Below are 23003 nucleotides of genomic sequence, written 5' to 3' on the forward strand. Positions count from 1 at the left end.
TCTTAGTAGATAGTTGCATGATTACCTATAAATCATTTTTTACTAGTTTCATAGTTTACTAGCCTACCTTATTTAAAAATATTTAAAATTAAACAAATACCTATTTATAAATAATACTAAACATAGACCGTTTTAAAAAAGCAAGTACCTAGGTATTAGTGATATAAATACAAGACAAATGTTATAAAAAAGTAAATAACATTTTAGTTGAAATATGTTATATTATTGACTCTTACCTTTGACATATACTATTTTACGAAATAGTTTGAAAATGTGAAAACTCCAAATATTAGGGATAATAATTGACATCCGTATACATTATTGTCAGTGCACAGCCACCGTGTATTTGGGGTTACGTAGATATAATATACATAATATATTAATTTATATTCACAGTCCTCTTTACGAAACACACTAAATGGACAATTTTATATTACTATCTGGCCTGTTATTTATAAAAAAGCATGTTTTTCACAGAAATATTTTGAAAGAGCATTGAGAAAAATCTCTCAAACGTCTTCGAAAACCGTAAATTGCGTACGAACAGCCCAAAATCACGGACTAGACTGAGAGGCTTTTGTGAAATAGACAGGGTGCGGTGTATGTATTAGTTCGTGGGCAGGTTTGCGAAAACCGGTTTGAGTGTATTTGGCTACGTCGGTGTATTATTATGAGGGTGGGAGAGTTGGAAAATGGACTAGTATGCGAAGAAAATTAGTAGCACAGATAAAAACCCAAGGATACGAAAATTTATTTCTCGGCTTTTTTTAAAATAATATCATATGATTGAGTATAATATAATATTGTAATACTCGTAGTATTGAATTAGGTTTTTATAGTATTATGTTGGTTAAGTATCATAATATAGTTTTTTTTTCTACATATATTTTTGAGCCTTTTATTTTATATATAAGTCATGTGGATCCGACGATGTCCATGCAACTTCGCGATGCCTCACGCCTTGGTTACTTATACTACATATGCCAATGCTAATATAAATTTCATATCAGTCAATCCGCCAATCCGGCCCCGCCCCATATATTCAAATTATATTGATGTAAATTATTTTATTCGAAAATTAAGTAGATAGTTTAATGACTTTATGTTACAGAAACTTTATTGTCTGGCAATTAAAAAAGAAAAAAAGAATCACAATATAGTACGACATCGATAAACTCTTTTATATGTATGTGTTATTGAAAATGCTGCATATCTTTGACGTCAGATCATTTTAAAATATTTTGGTGCCTGCTTCAATTTGAAAATTCAATATGTAGATAAAAAAAAACGAATCAAAGGTAAGCTAAAATGAACCCAAGACGTAAAGGTTCACGAAGTATTAACTTTAATAAACCATAACATTTTACGTCCTCAATATAAAAAAATAATAAAATTATTTACTGATATTATTATAATCGTTATAAAAATATTATCACAGCTTCTCTATAAATAAAGGTAATATTCGAAGATAGACTATATTGATATATTACAGTAAGTTCTTTTAATAAATAAATAAGTTTTCATAATTTAAAACTATATATAGACATATGTTTAAATTTGATATACCTATGTTAATTACAGAAATAATAAAAAAACGATCACTATTGTGACTTCCTTGTTTTATCATATTAGATGTAACATTATATATATATATATATATATACAGAAGGATATTATATAGCTGCATGTTTTAATAATTTATCACATTATATGATATAAATAAAATCATAGTGAGGGTAAGTATTGAAGATAAAATATGTAATACCATTATACATCACAAAATATAATAATAACACATGGTATACGTAGGTGTACTAAAATGCATGGATGATTTATATTTTATGAGACAATATAACCATCAATTATAAGTTCAATATGGGTTTATCACAATAATAAATAAAATATAAAAAAACTCAACGCCGCCTTTGCCAACAAAAATAAATATCTTAAAAAGATGATGAGGAAATGATTCGACGATGATCCCGCCCAATACGCTTATGACGTAGATATTTCACGACATAATAAATTTATGTCAAGCTGTATTAAAGGATATTTTACCTGCCTATATAAAATATTAGGAAACATATATAATTTAGGTACTATAAACAAACCCATCCAATACATCAAGAGAAGGTTTTTCGACTATAATTTGTTAAGTATAACGCATAAGAAAATAACCAGACGGATTTATCGCACATAGCCATATAATATACTACCTACAAATTATTATTCTACAATTTTTTCCTTATAACGTAGGCTGAACTGCGATATTAATATATTTACCTCATTTTTTATAATTATAAGGTATCTGTATTATTTAAATTGATTTAGGTAGACAAAATCATGAATAACTTTAGTATTTTGAGTTTACTTTTGAATTTTATTTCCTGTAAACAAAGTAAAAAAGATTCACTAGGTACTTGTTATAAATGTCATGGCAATTTCATCTGATATCAATAATGTTATTAATATTTAGAATCTATTTTTTTATTGATTCATGTTCCACGGTTTATAAGATCATAATAGCCAAAATAATCTTATGATATTTTATTAATTATTAAGGTAAACAACAATTGATATTTTTTCTATATTCAATCAATTGGACAGATCCTAAAGTCTTATAAGAATTAAAGTAAGTATTTATTATATTATCTTCATTTAAAATGCAAAAGGCAATATTAATGGTGTTTAAGATAATCATCGGATCCACAGCTGTTGTCAGGGATTTTATTATGGCTTATCCTGGTTGTCAACATGATATGAAGCTTTTTAATATTTCAATGTTTTGTAATAGATACATGAATTATATTATTCTTAGACCTATTTTTTTCAGTGGGTCAATTAGTAAAGAGAAATTTTGCATCTGCCACAATTGTGTTTTATTATGATTTGATTAAAAAGATCGACGCCTAAGTTATTTATTATGTAAGTATATTTTCAATTTATAATTATATTATATATGCCACATAAATATGTGACTAAAATTAGAGTTAGAGTAATAAGATCAACTATACTAAGATCCATTATTGTACAGTATACATAATGATTGAGAATAAATAGTATGTAAAAAATGGGTAAATTTATTGTACTATTATGTAGAATAATATTAAAACCATGATTAAAAGGACATATAGATAAGTTTTCAATAGGTAGCATAGAGTAAAGATTTTCTTTAAAGAATAAATTTGTTTTATATTAATACTTATATTTTTTGAAAGATTTTGTCAATACAAAGATAACGTAGGTACTTACATCATTTTATCATTGCCGCTACAAATAAGCATTTTTTGGTGTGCGAATAATTACAGTAATATTAGGGGCGCCATGGCAGCAGGCATTAAAATAGTAATAATAATGTCATATAGTAAATCTGGTGTGACCGCTCTACTTCAAAATACTCTCGTCAATTATGTCGTCCATGCGTGCGTTGCACTAGCAAAATTTTAAAACTCATATTCCAATTCAACCGTGAAAAGTGTGTCTTTTTATTTGAAGATTTTACTATTTAAAAAAACCGGAAATTGTCTAAAGTGGTTATAGATTAAAAATATTGTATTTGGTAATAATTTTATGTAATATCGGAACTTTGGAAAGTTAACCAAAACTTGTGCGTTGGACTGTATACCAGCATTGGTGATTTTATGGAGAGGGAAATTTTGTTGACGGCGCATGCGTTTTAACCCCAAAGCTTAAAGATATTTGTATCCTATCCATGTGTGAGTAGAATGGCGAAATCTTTCACAGAAAATAAAATAACCAAAGAAAAAATAAATAATATTACTGGCAACAATAAAACAGCTGTTACGCGCAAATGTGTTAAAAATATATTTTTATACCTAAGTGAAGGAGATGTCAAAAAAAATCTGACATACCGAAACAAAAATCAATAAGCTTTTAATAAAACTAAGCAAATGTACATTATCATGAATCGTATTAGGGATAGATTGTAAAGTACGTACATTTAATAAACAGATTTAGATATATTATGTACATATTTATCTATTATAAGATTGTTAAAAGAATGTTATTTAATATTTCTGTAGGTTAAAGAATATCTACATACTTTTATAATATATTATAGGTAAGTACTAAATATTCTGAAGCACACATTTATATTTTATACCATTCAAACATTATTGGTAATCGATTTCTCTACCACTCTACCCACTATATTGATGGCAACATCGTGATTATAGATGTTTCGAAAATGTCTTGTCCTCGACTAATTGTTGATACCCTTCTAATGCTCCATTGATAGTACGATTTTAATTTTTTCAAATTTTTTCATCCAATAAAACTCTCTTGTACGGTAAAAGTTAGAATAATTTCAGCCGTTCCGGAATCTAAACTGTGACGTTCATTTTAATTGCATCTAGGTCATTTGTTCTTCATTAAAAGTATACAAAATACGTACTCATCAAAAAACACAAATTAAATAAAAATATTATATGAAAATATTTCAAATAAATTTGTGAATAAAATTGTTTATACTATTAAAAATAAAATATTTCAATATCCCAGATAAAATATTTCAACACACATAATGTACATAAACATAAGTTCAGTTACCTACTTCTACTTCTACAGACTGGCTCAACTGTAAAAATTAGAAATATTTACAGTGATTGGTTCAATAATTTCTCGTATTTAAAGAAAACTACTATCTCGAATATTCAAATAAACTACGAAGAATGTAACAATAATCAACGGAATATTTTTTTAAAGTTTAAATTAATGTACCTCCACACACATGGATACCTATAATTATCACTCAAGTTTTTCTTCCATCTTCCAATATCGAGCCTGTGTTGGCGTCTATCTTTTTTGAATATTATTTAATATTTTATTCAATTGATTGTTAAAATAGTAAATGGAAATAATTAACGAATACATTTAATCAGACAAGAACCCTACTTGCAGTACGAATCGGGTGTCTCAGTAGAAAAAAATTGTAAGTAATATAAACAAAAAAAATATTTACTACCTGCACAATGTAAAATCGGATTTCATTTATTGATTTCATAAAATTAATATATTATAATGATTTAGTAATATTTAGAAATCTAATAAGTTAAACATTAATTGTACTTTCTTTTGTAATTTGACATTCTTATATCTATTAGAAAATAAAATATTGGTTGAGAAGGCTTGAAGGCATTAAAGTTGTTCTTGCTAAATATCAAACTACTGTTGGGTATTTCGCGGGTTTTCTGAAACTGTTTAGAGAAAATGTTTTTATCGTAGTATCGGTAAATAAAGTTAATTGAGTTCAGATAATATATGTTATCAGTACAATTTTCATGAAGCACCGGTGTAATTTTGTAATAATATTTTATACATATATTTACAAAAAAAACGTCATTATTCGATTTAGACGTGTTAGGCCTTGTAAATTAACAAGAAAACTGTTTCATGACAATATATTATTTTAGTAGTAATAATTTATTTTTTAATTAGAATTGCCATATATTTTATAAATTATGTTTAATACAATTCATCAATCAATCTTGAATTTTCATTTATTATTATAGCCATAAATCATCTAATTCACATGTATATTATCTAATCAAAAACTTTGACAAGTAGACGTCAGAACTGAACTTGTAAAATAGTTTTATAAGCATATTAAGATATATAAAAGTCTACGAAATATTTGTAAAACATCTTTGGCTTAAATTTAGATAAAGTCAACGTTGACATGCAGTGTTTTGACGTAGAATCTTTAGTATAACTTTTAATAGAATATTAATATTAATATTAATAATGATATTCTCAGATTTGAAACAAAAAATGTTTTGTATGAAAAAATTATTAATATAAATTTATTAATCATTTTTTATTATAATTCTGATACGTCAGTATTCATATGGGTAAATCTATTTCAATCACCAACAAAAATCAACATATATTTATGTTTGTTACGTTGATTAAAATGTAGTTTATCAAATAGAATATATTATGTAAAGCTCAAATTGATTATGTTATGCATTATATAGAGTTGCGATATATTTAAATTGAATATTTGAATTGAACTGAAGATTCAGTAAAAGTATGTGAATGTTTTATTAAAAGTTTGTCAAGGATAGTTAAAGACATTGCAATAAATAAAACAAATATTTTCTATAAAAACTGTAAGATCCTATACACATTTAGCAGTGTATATAAATTTTTGTATGTAATAAAACATACATTATATAAAAATTACAAAAAAAAACGATGACATTTTACATATTATTAGTAGGTGTGAGACGATAATATTATAGTGACATATAATTAATTATTGATTTTTATCGGATGAGATTAAGGCAAATATTCTGCCTGCTAGAAAAACCTAGCGGAAAAATATTTAACATCTAATTTAATATAGTTTATTGAAAATTTACATTTTTAAGTATTGACAAGTTTTGATTTGATGTAAATAACAATGATTTTAAGTCATAAATTTGAAGAAACGAAGAAACGGACTGATAAAAACCATTATTCATTAAAAATATTTACTATACATTATTTAAGATAAACTTATGAAAGTAAATTTTAATGATGAATAGGTACAATCATAAATTCTTAAGATGAGAACCTTAAAGAAAATCATTTTTTTTTTACCTTTTTTAGATTGTAAAGATCAATTTTTCTTTTTAATATTTTTAAATACGTAGTGATTAACTTAAATATTTTAAGATAAATTATATTGCTTCGAAATGTTTATTTTATCCGTTACGTACCTCTAGTAGGTATAGAATTTGCTTTACGTGCAATGTAAGGCATTGGCTGGGCCCAAGTTCGATTTCAGAAAAAGCGTTCCCTCTCGATACCGCCAAGCATAACGATTGGCTATGCGGATCAGTTGTTGCGAAATAACAACATGCCGACCGGTTTAACGATACTAGAATGTATTTTATATTATTATAAGACCAACTATACACCACCAGTATTTGAAAATATTCTTTGATTTTATTGTTTATGAAGTTTATTAAACCAACGCCTTTTTGGGAAAATAATACAGGCAAAATTATGAATTTTACTCATTAGTTAAGGGTTATCAAATTTTTAAAATGTCATATCAGCCATTTTTTTGATGATTTCCACCAACATTAATATTTGTGTTCAGTATTGTTTGCAAATCATCATGGAAAGAGTTGTACAGCGTATACAAATTGTTAAAGTATATTCGGGCATTAAGTGAAATTTATGGTCAAAATAATCAACATACAGAGTTTATTTATTCATAATTTAATTGAAAAATTCGAGTCAAATGGTAAGGTTTGTAATTTCAAAAATCCAACTTATCCAAAACGTAAACATATTGCTGAAAATATCAATGCTGTGAATGATAATCTCGTTGCTTACAGACGTTGCTTACGAACAGTTGATTACAGATCGTTCTCAAGAATTTGGACTTTCTTATGGCATTACATGGACTACAATATGGAGTATTCTTCATAAAGATTAGCATTTGAAGGCATATAAAATACAATTAGGTAATACAAAATTAGGTAAACCGAATGACCATTTGGTGCGTCGAAATTTTACTGATTGAGCTTTAGAGCAACTTGAAACAAACCTATTATTTTATGAAAAAATCATCTTCAGCGATGAAACTCATTTTTGGTTAAGTGGGTTGGCAAATAAACACAATTGTCGCATTTTAGAATAATGAAAACCAACATGCTATTATTAAAATACCTTTACATACACAAAAATTAAAAGTTTGGTGTGGGTTATGGTCTGGAGGTGTAATTGGACCATATTTTTTTGAAAACGAAAATCTCAATACAGTTACAACATGATTACTGGTTTTTTCTGACATAAATTGAATGATTTCAATCTGGACGATATCCGGTTCCAACACAATGGTGCAGCATACCATACAGCTCCTGATACAATCAAATTATTGAGATATATCTCTAAAATATAAATCTCTTATTTGATAACCCTTACCTACAAATATAAATCTATCTGTAGATTCAATATTGCAGATATTATGTATACATACTAAACTAACAGTAAAATTTCAGATTTTTTACAGTAGTCTTGATTTTGAGTATATCAATGGGTGTAGAGATAAAGGATGGAAAAAATATATTAAATATGAAAAACAAATAGAAATTACATGAACTTAAAATGAAATTGAAGAAATAAAATGGGATAGTTTTAAAGATAAACCACGCCAAAAACTATACTTAATTGATTTCACTGGCATAGAACTGCTTTGTTTTAAAAAATATATATTTTTAAGTAATCTCTTTCTGAAATCTGAAATATCTAAAAATATTTTTTTACCATAAATATACACATAAAGTTATGGCGTTTAAAACCAAGGCTAAACAGCATTTAACCACGATGCAGAAATTGTATGAAAGCGTATTATTTCGTTGTAATTTAAAACATAACTAATTAGAAATACGTAAGTCATTAAACAAAAAAAGTATTTTAAGTCTTAATATTGCAGCATGTTAGCATCCGGATTTTAAATATTGGTTAATAAAACCATGACGCCAGAATTCATAATTTAATATTTTATGAAAACAAATTAAGTTTAGATAAATGTGATATTACATTTTATAGGAAAACAGTTATGGATACTAAAGGCATTTAACTTAAGTATTAACTCTAAAAGGGTTTTTAAAACGGTCTTCAAATAATCTAAATACGTGCCTTTCAAAAATACTTACAACCTTTATTTATTATTAACATATTTTAAAGCACCCTCAAACCTTAAATAATTTAGGTCAATACCTTTTTCAATAAAATAAGAAAAGGTTTTTGTTATTGAAAGAGCTATCTTTCCAATAATTCTATATAAATACCATTATTTGTATGACAAAGATCACAAATCATTCGTTGAGTATTTTAAAATAATTGTTTAAATTAAGTATTTTTTATCCAACAAAAAAAAGTAAATGAATTTGGTACAGAATTACGTATCAGGGAAGAATAAGGAATTAGGATGAGAGAAAAAATCCAGTTGTGGATTGAAGCAAACTATCGATGATAATGATATCCTATTACTAGCAAGATATATAATATGTATTGTTGTTGAAAATAAAAATCTATTTTTTAAATATTTAAAAAAAAATGTGTCCGAAGACAAATATTTGATGTCATCACATATTACCGACATATCATTTCCACTTATGAAACCACACGCAACGTGATTATCAGTGAGTGAAAAAATCTCAAGACCGTGGTTACTGGTTATGGCAGAAAAATGTTACGAAAGAAAGGCGGCTCAAGGTGAAGTTGAAGCTTTTTTTATAAACATTTCAATTGACCTCATTTCGATGATATAATTTTGAATACAAGTACTGCTATTTTTTCATACTATAATTCAATCACTATAATTTAAATGATATTATAAACAATCAGCTTAGATGTGAAATCTTACACATTATCAGAAATCAGTCTGTAAAAAATATTGATAAATGATTGTTGATTATTTCGTTAATATTGAAAACGAGTGTTTTTTACGAATCATATAATATACCAAGAATTATTTTTATTATACGTAAGTATATTAAATGATATGAAAAGTTTGCCATTATATTTCTCGTTATAACAAATGAAAGTAAATGTATTAGGCCGAAAAATTAGCACACCTAAAAATTTTATAATAAATTTAATAATATGTATCTAAAAAAGTTCGAAGTTTGGTACCTTAAAAAAGTAAAAAAATAGATTAATCATTGAAATCGTTAAATTTTGTTATGTTATTATCACGTGTTTTCAACATTATGGGCTAGTTGCATAGGTTATTGTCAAGATATTATTATATTTTTAAGTTTACTGTTAGGCGTATGAATGCGAACGCTGATCTAAATATATCTAAGCTAATAGTTAAATTTTAGATGTTCTATGTATTTTACGTATAAATTAAACATTCAGAAATAACATCGTTCTTGCCAATACAACATAATATGACAATTTATTCTATGTTTTTCACGTATGACTAATAATAAGCCACAATATTGTAGTATCGAACATTATTATAATTTAGTAACAGAATCTACTCATATATTATGCATCATTTATTGTATACTAGTTGCATAGCTCTGTTAATTTTTATCTGGCTTAGTGAGTATACCAATCAGTAAAAATTTTGACAAAACATATTTTGATTTCGACGTATCTATTATTTATCCATCTGATTTATTATTTAATTTTTACACATTGTGGTATAATTCATGTACCTAAAAATGCCGTATTATTTTGTTATACAAACAAATTAATAATAATTTATCACCCTTAAAATAAATTTAGTTCAAATTACATAATAAAGGATATAACATAATATTCCATAGTAGCTTATTTTACTTTTATCTAAAATATTTAGTAATCATGCTTTTTTCATAGGCGTATGTTAGACTCATACTCAATGATATTAAATAAAAAAATCAATAAACTAAATTTACACAATCCAGTGCTCAGAGAAATGGAAGCCACGAAATTCGAATAATCAAGTCATCAAGGTTGCATATTTATTCATTTCAGATAATACTTATTATTTGAATATCCAAACGAGTTGAATAGAGGTACTTACACTTATGAATCTTATATGTTATAAACGACAATGACTTTGGTTTGGTTAGGTATTTAAATTTTGAATATATTTCACCTTTGAGCCTCTTCAGTGTGGATATGTTTGCCAATACTAATTATTGAGAAACGTTTCCATATTGATTAACCATGAAGGCCATTAAGAAATAAAAATATTTTATATTTGAGGGATTTGGCTAACACTTAATATGTATCGATTGACATTTAATGTAACCAAACCTTAACTAGGTAGGTAGTAGAGATTTTATCGTGTGAGATTAAATTGTTATAAAAATTAACACATTTTTGTAATACAATGTGTAGGTTCCTACGGGAAAGTTGTACGCCTATAATTAATTACAGAATTACTATTAGAATATAATAAAATTTAGGATAGGCATGGGCAATATTTTTGGTTCACTGGCTTGAATTAGTACGTCCAAAACTGCCACAGGCAAAATGAGGCAAGGCAATGGCTATTACAATAATTTTAAAATTAACAATATAAATTTTGGTAAAACATAGTGTGTTTAAACTATTTCATAAAAATGAATATTAATTTATCAATCAATTACTGATTTAAAGCATATTGTACGCTGAATCTTTTCATTTAAAACACACTATTTTCAGGGAAAAAATGATATCCTAAATAAATTTCACTCAAATCGCCACGTGCAGCTAATGCTAAAAATGCAGAAAATTGTATAGCTCATCAGTTACTAGGCAATAATGTTTACTTTTAATCTCATTAAATCAGACAGACCGTGTGCTCTAATGTGAGATTATAAGCCACAATGTGCCATAGACTGTAAAAGAAATGAATTTGGTATATGTAATCGTGTGTTCTAAAAACACACTGTCCCACATTTATATAACAGGTTTGAGATTATAATAAAAAAACATAATTATGAAATGGAAATATTCATGAAAAAAACTTCATTCGTTGTTTTAACACGCTACATATACAATGGTTTTAATAACACTTTTATACAATCATTACAATTAAAAACGAGGAAATATATTTTTATGCTCGAATTGAGACTTTTTAACATTATAAACGTTTTATTAATTAGACAGTCCTTTCATTGGACATTCATCAAAAGTAGAAATAAACATCAATAAGTGAAAATAGTTAAAACCTTAAGGGGGGACATGCTCGTCGAAGGTCAAAATTGAGTTTTTATTGTATTTTCAAACCATGATCCTGGACACTCCTTAAACGTTGTAGATAATCTATTTATATAATTTTGAAGCCTTATTATCCTTTATAGTTATTTTAAACATTTGATGACTGCATAAAGTATTTTTGTTACATAAAATAGTATTCTTTTAAACCTCTCGCTCTAATGTTTTAGAATATAGTCATATTTCGGTACATAGCTGTGCAGTGGTGTTAAGATTTTTTACGTTTATTAATTTTTAAACGCATTTATGAAACCATTAGTATAATTTATTATGAGATAATTTTTGTAAAATATTCACGATAAAAAATTATATTGATAATCTCTGTGATCCCAAATTTGACAAGAATTAGGCATTTTATTATTCAAAAAATCGGCAAGATTAACACATTTGAAGATGATTCTAAAGATACTTATTATAAGCTATGTCTTTGAACATTGAAGTGTGATAAACATCTTATGAATAATGATTGCTTTATAATAATTATTGACCTAAAAATAAGGTAGTGTTTTTTTGAAATACGCTATTTCTTTTGTCATTCCCTAGTGGTTAAGCTACAACATACGGCCGTAGCCATAAATTGACAAACTATTATTAAAGTAGGGATTAAAATTATGTTAACGCGCGTGTTTGAACATGTACCTAACCGAATTTTTTTTTATTTTTTTTAAACGGTACATGTTCAAACACGCGCGTCAATATCATTTTACTCCCTACTTTAATTATATTTTGTTAGATTATGGCTATAGCCGTATGTTGTAGCTTAACCACTGGGGAATGACAAAAGAAATGGCGTATTTCAAAAAAACACTACCTTATTCTTAGATCAATAATTATTATAAAGCAATCATTATTCATAAGATGTTTATCACACTTGAATGGTCAAAGACATAGCTTATAATAAGTATCTTTAGAATCATCTTCAAATGTGTTAATCTTGCCGATTTTTTGAATAATAAAATGCCTAATTCTTGTCAAATTTGGGATCACAGAGATTATCAATATAATTTTTTATCGTGAATATTTTACAAAAATTATCTCGTAATAAATTATACTAATGGTTTCATAAATGCGTTTAAAAATTAATAAACGTAAAAAATCTTAACACCACTGCACAGTTATGTACCGAAATATGACTATATTCTAAAACATTAGAGCGAGAGGTTTAAAAGAATACTATTTTATGTAACAAAAATACTTTATGCAGTCATCAAATGTTTAAAATAACTATAAAGGATAATAAGGCTTCAAAATTATATAAATAGATTATCTACAACGTTTAAGGAGTGTCCAGGATCATGGTTAGAAAATACAATAAAAACTCAATTTTGACCTTCGACGAGCATGTCCCCCCTTAAACAAAACAATAAAATAATACGATACACCAACGAAGCATAAATAAAAAAAAAATGATGAGATAATTTATGGTCGATTTTATGATATAATCAAATTTCCAAATATTCAACTTATGGTACAATATAAAAACAATTGAAGGTTTTTCCGGTTACACAACACTGAGTTGGTTTGCTTATATTTCTTATTGCGACCAATCAAGTGATAACCTTTGCTAAATTGTTAGAAGTTAGCGATTATTTAACAATAATGTTGAACAATTTTATTAAAAGAGTGATTATTTATTACTTTTGCCGCAAATAAAAGAAAAAAAAAACTATCATTCTTACTAAAAAAGCAAAAATCTAAAAGTTTACATTATTAAGGTGAATACTCCGCCTACCAAAAGCATATAGTAGAACATAGGAAGCTTGCAATTTGAGTATATTTTTTGTTAATTCACATTTTGAACACATTAAAAAAATTACATCTAAAATCATCACACAATCACTGCTGACCTTTTAATTAACACATTTAAATAACACGTTAATTATATCTAATGGCAAAGTACTCCAAACGCGCCAGTCACGGTGTTAGCATTAAATGAGAAGAAAAATATATTTAGAATCGAAATTAAACAAACAATTAAACGACACGTTATAAAATATGAACTCGTTCAAAGATATATTTTAAAAACAATATTTTCATAAATGATAAAATTGTGAACGTATAACTTAAAATCCTTTTTATTTTATTTTATGTTATTTATATGTGCCTCTGATTAGTAGTGTATTCACCTCAAAATAATTGTACTATAACTAGATAGAGTTTTACAGGTTTTTTTTATTACAATGCTTTATGACAATTCATCAACTTTTAGTTGCGGCTTGGTTATCATATCAAAATAAATATTCTATACGTTAGCGTATTAAAACGGCTGCTGTAAAATATTGGCTAGATATAACGGTGATTTTTAGCAGTTTTGAAATGTTTCTTTATTAAAGATATGCATATTATGTTATGTGATTATTCATTCAAATAGGTAGTGATAGAAAATTATGATAAATGTCTAAATCCCCCATTAAAAATATTGTAATTTTCAAAATTAGGGAGAAATATATTTAACTCAATCATATTTGTGTCTTTGAAATGACGATCTAAAGACGCTAGACAAGTACAAAATATAGAATTCGACGAATTTTGTCTTAGCAGGAAAAATACAGTTACCTATTTCATCCCCGCATGTCTACAAGATGTCAGTGAAATCGTTAAAGAACTCTAAGTTTTGTCAACGAGGCAAGTCTCAAAAAAAGACACACCATCTTTTGAGCCAAAATGTGCGTACACGGAGATATTTGAATAACAATCATTTATCTATACGTAAAAATTCCTAAAAGTTAGTAAATAACGCCAAAATACCCGTGATGTCTTGACAATTTTATTATTAGATAGACTTTCATTTGTATTTTTGTAACTTCCATAAACGTATAATGTTCTATCTTGGGTGAAAAGAAAAATATATTTAATATTTAATTGTCCCAAATCCATGGTATTAGTTAAAGTTAAGTTAAAAAAAAAACACGTCACCCACCTCTCCATATAGGCAGGTATTCTATTTAATGATAATTCGGTGTATTTGACTGCCTAACTGTAAAGAATAATTGACGCGATCTGTCCTTTCACAAGTTCTAATGTATTTTATTGTAATATAAATGCTTATTTCCAATACAAGTAGAAATTGTAGCATTTTAAAAATAGGCAATATTGTAATGTTAACAAAAAGATAACATCAATTCATATAAAATCAAATTTAGCATTTTTGGAGCGAACTAGTTAAAAAAAATTGCAGTATTATTTTTTCGAGATATGTTTGTTGAGTGTAAAAATATGGCAGATTAATACTTGGCGTCACGCTTACCCAAAGAAGCGTATAAAAAAGTGTCCTGATTTATTTTTAAAGCTCCACTGAATTGAGTAACTATGAGTTGATTGAAACCATTTTAAGCATCACGATTCAGACTTCAGTTACCCATATTATTATTTTTTTAAACTGATACTAAGCGTTTGGAGGAAGATAATCATAAACTATTAGCTTTATATTAAATTAAAAAAATGTCATCTTTAAAAACCTTTCTTAATAAGAACATGATGTATAAGAAAGGCGGACAACGAAGACAATATATAGTAAAGTATCGTTTGTAATGAAATTTGAATTTATGTATCCTGCAGAGAATAGTTTCAAAAGTTAATTTTACATTGAAATATGTGACCAAAAGAATGGAAAGAGTATTGTGTTCATTTGAACGGAGCGTGCTGCATGATATCTTCTGATCCATCAATGACACACAGTTGGGGTGAAGACGAAGATACAAGTACGAACTGTATGCTTTGTACGCACATCATCCCATCCCGTCCATCGAATTGGGCTGCAGGTTAAGGCGCTGGCCTTTTATCCTGGGGCCCCGAGATTGATTCTCGGTGGGGTCACAATATGTGTATGCGATTTTTTTCATGATTTGCTCTTTTAACACTAATAACACTACTGTTATTGGGCTTCAAGGCCTAATGTAGCGTTAGAAAAAAGAAACTGACACTCGGGAAGCTGGAAGGCAAATAATGACCTGGTCGACCTCGTACAAGATGGAGGGATAGTGTAGATTCGGATATAAAGATGTAAAATATCCGAAATTGTAAGAATGCGGCTTTGGATAGACTAGAAAGAGGCTGTAGCGTTAGGAATCATTAGTATGCTGATAGTTATAACGTTTTAGTTCCGGGTTCTTAATGTAAATAATTACATGCATGTCATCTTAATGAAAGATCACCAGTTATATCAAATGTCAACCATAATATACATATAAAACTATATTTAAATATATCCAAATACCACAATTAGTGAGTTGGATTTAATTGTAGAATATATTATTATTCGTTCGAGAGATGACGTGAATACTGTTTAATTGATGCAGTCAGTCTGAGGAGACATAATAAAAGGAATTTATAATGATATTGTTTCCAATTCTAATGGATTTAAATTCAAATTCCATCAAGTACCTTCGGTCGATAGTATTAATATGATAATGTTTCCATTGAAAAAAAACTAGTAGGTAAATCAGGTATGTAACTTATGGCTTTATAGATTAAAGTATGTAGATGTAAGAGGTTAAAAAAAACGTGATGTTTCTCATGTGAACAAAATAAACCTTGGGTGTTGACGAAGGCGAGCACCAATAACAACGTTTAATTATAGAATAGCACCACGGAAATACTTGTTTTTTTATATATCACCATAATATATCTAGTAAGGTAAATAATAATATTTGTAATTTTATTCGATTTCTTAATTCCAAAATACAATAAGTGAACATGCCGGAATATGTATTCAGATTTTGCTATATTTATGCGGTATATAAATACGAAAATATTAAAATTTATCAGATTAAAATTTTAATTATAATACATTCATAATAATGAAAAGAATAACTTGAACTTTGTAGTTGTCGGTAATTATAATTCAGAATATTATATTTTTTCATACTATTTAAAATTAAGCTAGTATTTCTTACATATAAAAGCAAATATAATAGTAATTATAATTAATGATATTTTCTGTTGTATATACTGGATATGTACATTTTTTTTCATTTTGATATATTTTGTTAGTCTATAATTATTATATTAATATTATTTAGGTACAAATACAGAACAAATATAACGGATTCTCTCAATATCACGATTATGTGATAAAAATAATACTAATCCCGGAAATTAAAAGTTTTGCCTGAGAGTTTAATCTTTAGTAAGGAAAATAAGGTAGGTATGCGGTTATTTTCTTTTTCAATGAATTTCCGATTGCAATACTTAAATACGTGGTTATGGTTTTTTTAACACTGTCCCGCAGATTATTTTAACAAGAAAACAAAATTAATCAAAATTCTAAAAGTATTTAAGATTTAAGCGGAACTCAGGAACTTTTTGAATGGCAAGACTTGATGAATGTATCATATTCCGTCACCGTTCAGATGTAGAAACATATCACCGCACAAATAAGAAATCTGTTGACAAAAATATTTTATTTTGGTTTTTATTTAGATTGGGAATAAATTTATTAAATTATCTATCAATAAAATACAAATCTATTTTAATTTTAAATATAATTATTCATTATAATTTAATTATTAAATTAAAGTATATTTAAATGATACTTGCTGTATAGAAATCATCCACAAAGAGTCAGGAATACAATAATACTATTTTGTTAAACAAAACATTTTTCACATGTATTCACTCTTGTTCAATAAATAAATTGTATAATATAGTGCATGAGAGTATTACATTTATGATTTGTTGGTGTAATACTTTCGACTATGAGATATTCGGACGCGCCGTATAAGGTGCAATACAAATACGACTCCCATTCAAGACAGACGGTTTGCAACTGGTTTTGCTATTTTACTTGTGCTAATAGATAGGCTCTCATCCCCCGCTGCCATCATGGTACGGTCACTTTAATAAAGCCTCCACGTTACCATTTTATCAGTGGTGTGCGCAATGCATCTGATAATTTTAAGCGAACCGGTTGCTAAGATTTATTTATCATTTCAATTTAAATCATTATCCAAAAAATCTCACTTCTAACACTACGATAGATATGACTAACTATTATAATTTTCGGTTACAATTTTTTTTTTTTTTTTAAATTGAAAATTTGTATATTATAAAAAAATATCGTTGGCTCTTTCCAAACTCGTTTTTAATAATATTATAGTTTTAGAATAAATAAAGAAACTAGTAATGTATATAAATGTTGTATCTGATATTAATTAATCGGTTATGAACTATATTTAAGAATTGTTGTTTTCGGATAATGTAGCACTTATGTAGGAAAATACAAGAGTGGTAATAAGTATTCATGTTTATTTTTATGACGCCTACGATGGCTTTGCGGGTTCGCATCAGGCTTATAATGCCGCGGATCCCGGGTCTGACAAAAAACACATATTGTTGTTTGATGTGTGTTTGGACTCAAAGTAGTGATCTAATAGGTTGAGCAAGTAGCCTAAATCTATTGCTCATGAAAAAACAAAAATCTGTCAAGAAACCTCTCATAAAGGCAGCTTCAGGTCCACATACGACAGTATAGCCAACTAAAAAAATATTTCTTTAAAATATAAATGTAATTGGCAATAAATATTATATAAACTGGTGAATTGGAGCTTTAACTACATACTGGTATATTATCTCCTATATATTATTATCCTAAGAGATTTTGGAAAATTCACTAACAGCTCATTTAAGCGACATTTTATTGTTATTTTTACATCTTCACTTCAAAATGTGCGCTACCGATTCATCTACCGTTTGAATTGACCACATTTCAGAAATTTTCAATGATTTTACAGGTACGTGACGTTTATAACTGATATTTTCTCATATAGCGTATACAATTCGCCATACTTCTTTTAACATACAGCAGAATAACGTCTTCGTCGCTTAAGACCTTCTTATCCTTTATTTGACAAACTGATTCGATTATTTTTATTCAAATATCGTAATGTAGGCATTGGCGCACTTTTTTCCGGTGAAAAAACCATAATCTTGGTACAATTTACTACGAATAATATTTTTTGACAGCGGGGTACGCCACTGGCGGCCATTTCATAGATATCGTGATATTCCAAATTTGATTTTTTTAAAATACTTTGTGGCTGTTCACTCAATGTTTTTTTATTGAATAATTACCTAGGCTACTAATTTCCATAGATCAGATAGTCATATTAAACTAACAAAGTTGCCATTGCAAACAATAAAAGAAATTAATACGAATTGTTATAGTCATCAAAATGTGTGATATTGTATAATATCTACCAAAATATCTACCTATTTTTATCGTCCCTATCATCATCAATCTTGACCTATCTATTGCTGGATGAAGGCCTCCTCAGCCTTATTCTACTCTTTACTTACACATGAATTGTTATATTTATCAAAATCAGTGATATTATATTATTATCTACCTATTTATATATAATGCCATTATTATCACGAGCCTCAATAAATCCACTGCTGGATGAAGGCCTCTCTACGTTGATTGTATTCTTGACAGTATTGAATTTCTAATGCTATTTATCTACATATTCATATCGTCATCATAATCATCATCATCATCAACCAGGATCAATCCACTGCTGGATGAAGAGTTCCGCAACCTGATTCTACTACTATTGGTTTAACGAATTTGTGATATTATACATATTTCTATCCATCTTATGATCATCGACTTGAACCAATCCACTGCTGGATAATGGCCTCCCTAGCCCGAATCTACTCCTTTCTGTCATATGAATTGCTCTATTTATCAAAATCAGTGATACTATATTTATCTACAAATTCATATTGTTATCATCATCATCATCAACCAGGATCAATCCTATGCTTAATAAAGACCTCCATAGACTGATTCTACTCCTTTTTGTCATATGAATTTCTGTATTTATCAAAATCGGTTATAATATATTTTTCTACATATTCATATCGTCATCATCATCATCATCATCACACCGACCTGAACCAATACACTGCTTAATAAAGACCTCCCTAGCCTGATTTTACTCCGTTTTGTCATATGAATCCCTGTATTTATAAAAATCGGTGATATTATATTTATCAGCATATTCATATCATCATCATCATCAACCAGGATTAATCCACTACTTAATAAAGACCTCCCTAGCCTGATCCTACTCCTTTCTGTCATATGAATTGCTGTATTTCTCAAAATCGGTGATATTATATTTATCTACATATTCATATCGTCATCATCATCATCATCGACCTGAACCAATCCACTGCTTAATAAAGACCTCCCTAGCTTGATTTTACTCCTTTCTGTCATATGAATTGCTGTATTTATCAAAATCGGAGATATTATAATTATCTACATATTCATATCGTCATCATCATCGACCTGAACCAATCCACTGCTTAATAAAGACCTCCCTAGCTTGATTCTACTCCTTTCTGTCATATGAATTGCTGTATTAATCAAAATCGGAGATATTATATTTATCTACATATTCATATCGTCATCATCATCATCATAGACCTGAACCAATCCACTGCTTAATAAAGACCTCCTTAGCCTGATTCTACTCCTTTCTGTGGTATGAATTTCTGTATTTATCAAAATCGGTGATATTACATTTATCTACATATTCATATCGTCATCATCATCAACCAGAATCAATCCACTGCTAGATGGAGGGTTCCGCAACCTGATTCTATTACTATATTAAACCTATTTCTATCTTCCTTATCATCATTGACCTGAACCCATCTACTGCTGGATAAAGGCCTCCCATGCCTGATTCTACTCCTTTCTGTCATTTGAATTGCTGTATTTATCAAAATCGGTGATATTATATTATATCTATTTATATTTCCATTATCATTATGAGCCTGAATCAATCCACCGGTGGATGAAGGCCTCTCTTAAGTTGTCATTATCGTCATTATCATCATCAACCGAGTATAATCCACTGCTGGATGAAGGTTATCCCAACCTAATTCTACTCTTCTTGGTCATATAAACTGCAATATTTTTTAAAATTTGTGATTATATATACCTACCCATTTATATCGTCATTATCGTCATCAACCTGTATCAATCCACTGCTGGATGAAGGCCTCTTTAAGCTGATTTTACATCTTTAGGTCTTATAAATTCCTATTCTTATCAGATATAATATGTATTGCTTCATTATTTATCAACATTTGTGTCGATATGAATGTCCCGCACCGGGAAATTATATTTTTTAAGGTTAATTTTAAATCAAAATATGATTTTTAAAATATTATTCTATGACTCAAAGCATTTATTTTTTATAGACAATGAAACAAAATAATGTTTAAATTTATTTTTTATGCTGCTAACTTTTTTTATTATGTACATGGGACCCGTAAGAGATTAATATTCGCGTTATATTGGATCGCTATTTATGATAATCACAATTGAGATGTATAATTATTTATCATATTTAAATGCACATACCTACACATATATTGTATTAAAATTAAAATAACAGTGGTAGCAATCGGCGATTGCCAGCTGTTCTGCTAAACCTAGCAGCCTGAAATGGTGTCAGACGATATTGAGAAGGACAGACACCAGAATAGAACACGCACATGACTCCAAATTTGTATTGGCAGTGACGACATGCAGATCGTAAAACTGACAAATCAGCTAAATTTTCAACTGTCTGACGTGAATGAAAATCCATCCCGAAGAGAAAACTATGGCGCCGTCTATACACACTTTACAATTATTATATTAAAATCCAACACCAAGTCACTATGACGAAAAGCTGTCTGCAAGACCTAGCGAGACAGACTGGCGAAAGCCAGCTGGCTCAGCTAGTATATTATTAATTACTCACAACATAATATAGATATTATAAATAATTATGTATACGAAACAAATAAATGTAAAATTTCACAAGAGAATCATTCATTTTAGTAGTTAATATCATTATTAAAAGAATGTTTAGCATTCATTACTGCATGGAAACATTTTTTTTTACTTTTATAAACTATATATACTAGGTATTAAAAAGTGTATGGAAACTATAAATAAAATAATGTTGCGTTTAAAATGGTAACTGAAAAGGGCGGTTAAAGTGGAGTAATGGTAAAACGTATAATCCTAAAGTTCTAATCCAGCGTCTAGAAAATTCATATGTTGTGTTTCCTAAATGTGATTGAACCTATAAAATAGATCTACTAAATTTAGTAGTTTAGCAAATGGTTAACAAGATTTTCTGGTATTTTTTGGTAAGAAGCTTACTCGGAGCTAGGAAAAGTACCATTCTAGATTGCAAAAGTATTCCACTGCAGTCCAACCATTGCATCGGGATTTCATAATAAGAGCGACCTATGTGAAAGACTTTCAAATGTTTGATTTTTTTTTAAATCATCTGCAATAAAAAACTGAAATAGTGAGGAAGTAATAAATTAATAATATATTCGAATTTAGTTCAAAGAAAACCACCAACATTCTATATAACAGCATTCTAATACAATAGAGTATTTTTAATTAGGTACATACTCGATGACTTGCTCCCACACTATTGATTTATAATTTTATAACATTCAAGTAGATTTTTAAAATAGGAAAATGACAATTATCTTTCCCGCGTAGAAAATTGCCCGCAAATAATATAACTTAATTCACGATATTTTTAGCATTTCTTTGTTTACTTTATTATTGCTACATTATTTAAGAACATAATATGAGTAGAAAAATTTATGGTGTAGCTTATTTAATTTAGTGTAATTGTTTTATTCAAATCAAATCAAATAGTTTTAAAATACAATCTGTATTATCTATAAACTAAACGTTATTGTTCGTGAAACAAAATGGTTAAATACACCATTTTAATATTATTTAAAAATACTTTATTACAATGAGCGAGTAATAGTTTTTTCAATAAGATTGTGAATCTATTTGCAAATATATATAATATTATGATTAATGCAATAATACTTGTAAGTTTATAACTTATATTGAATTTCATTGCTCACAAACTTTAAAATATAATTAGTGTTTTAAATTAACATAATCATTAAATTTAATAGTATACTATATACCTACCTATACTCAATAATTCCATAAAAAGTTTGGAGTTTTTAAAAAATGTTTATATATTTTATTTAATCATATAAAAATATCTTAAACGGGTTTATTATGATTTAGAGAAACTTGAAATGAATTATTCGGGGACGACACTGATGCAGTCATCATTTTCACAATGCTGTGAGAATCAACGTTCAAATATTTTCATTTCAAAATGAGCAGCTACATACAGTCGATCGAAACGGCCAGAAACGGCGATGCATTCAGCCAAGGGTGAAATAATATTTACATTGCTTTATCTTTGCTTATCAGGGTAAAATGCCAC

The 23003-nt window shown here is 27.9% G+C and overlaps 1 protein-coding gene across 4 annotated transcripts in view; it reads right to left on the reverse strand.

Moving 5' to 3' along the window:
• Positions 1 to 17487, reverse strand: part of sit (ELOVL fatty acid elongase stuck in traffic) — a 46435-nt gene extending 28948 nt beyond the window's left edge. For 2 of the 4 annotated variants that reach the window (XM_085953219.1, XM_085953222.1), the window contains exon 1: positions 17383 to 17487. The gene's annotated coding sequence lies outside the window, so the exon portion shown is untranslated. Of the gene's footprint in view, positions 1 to 236; positions 569 to 17256 lie in introns of those variants that run through there. The other 2 variants (XM_085953220.1, XM_085953221.1) reach the window with 2 other exon arrangements.
• Between the last annotated feature and the right edge of the window lie 5516 nt (positions 17488 to 23003).

The sequence above is a fragment of the Rhyacophila brunnea genome, unplaced genomic scaffold (assembly GCF_057557595.1).
Source record: "Rhyacophila brunnea isolate RB1 unplaced genomic scaffold, BYU_Rbru_1.0 scaffold_3, whole genome shotgun sequence".
Classification (NCBI taxonomy): domain Eukaryota; kingdom Metazoa; phylum Arthropoda; class Insecta; order Trichoptera; family Rhyacophilidae; genus Rhyacophila; species Rhyacophila brunnea.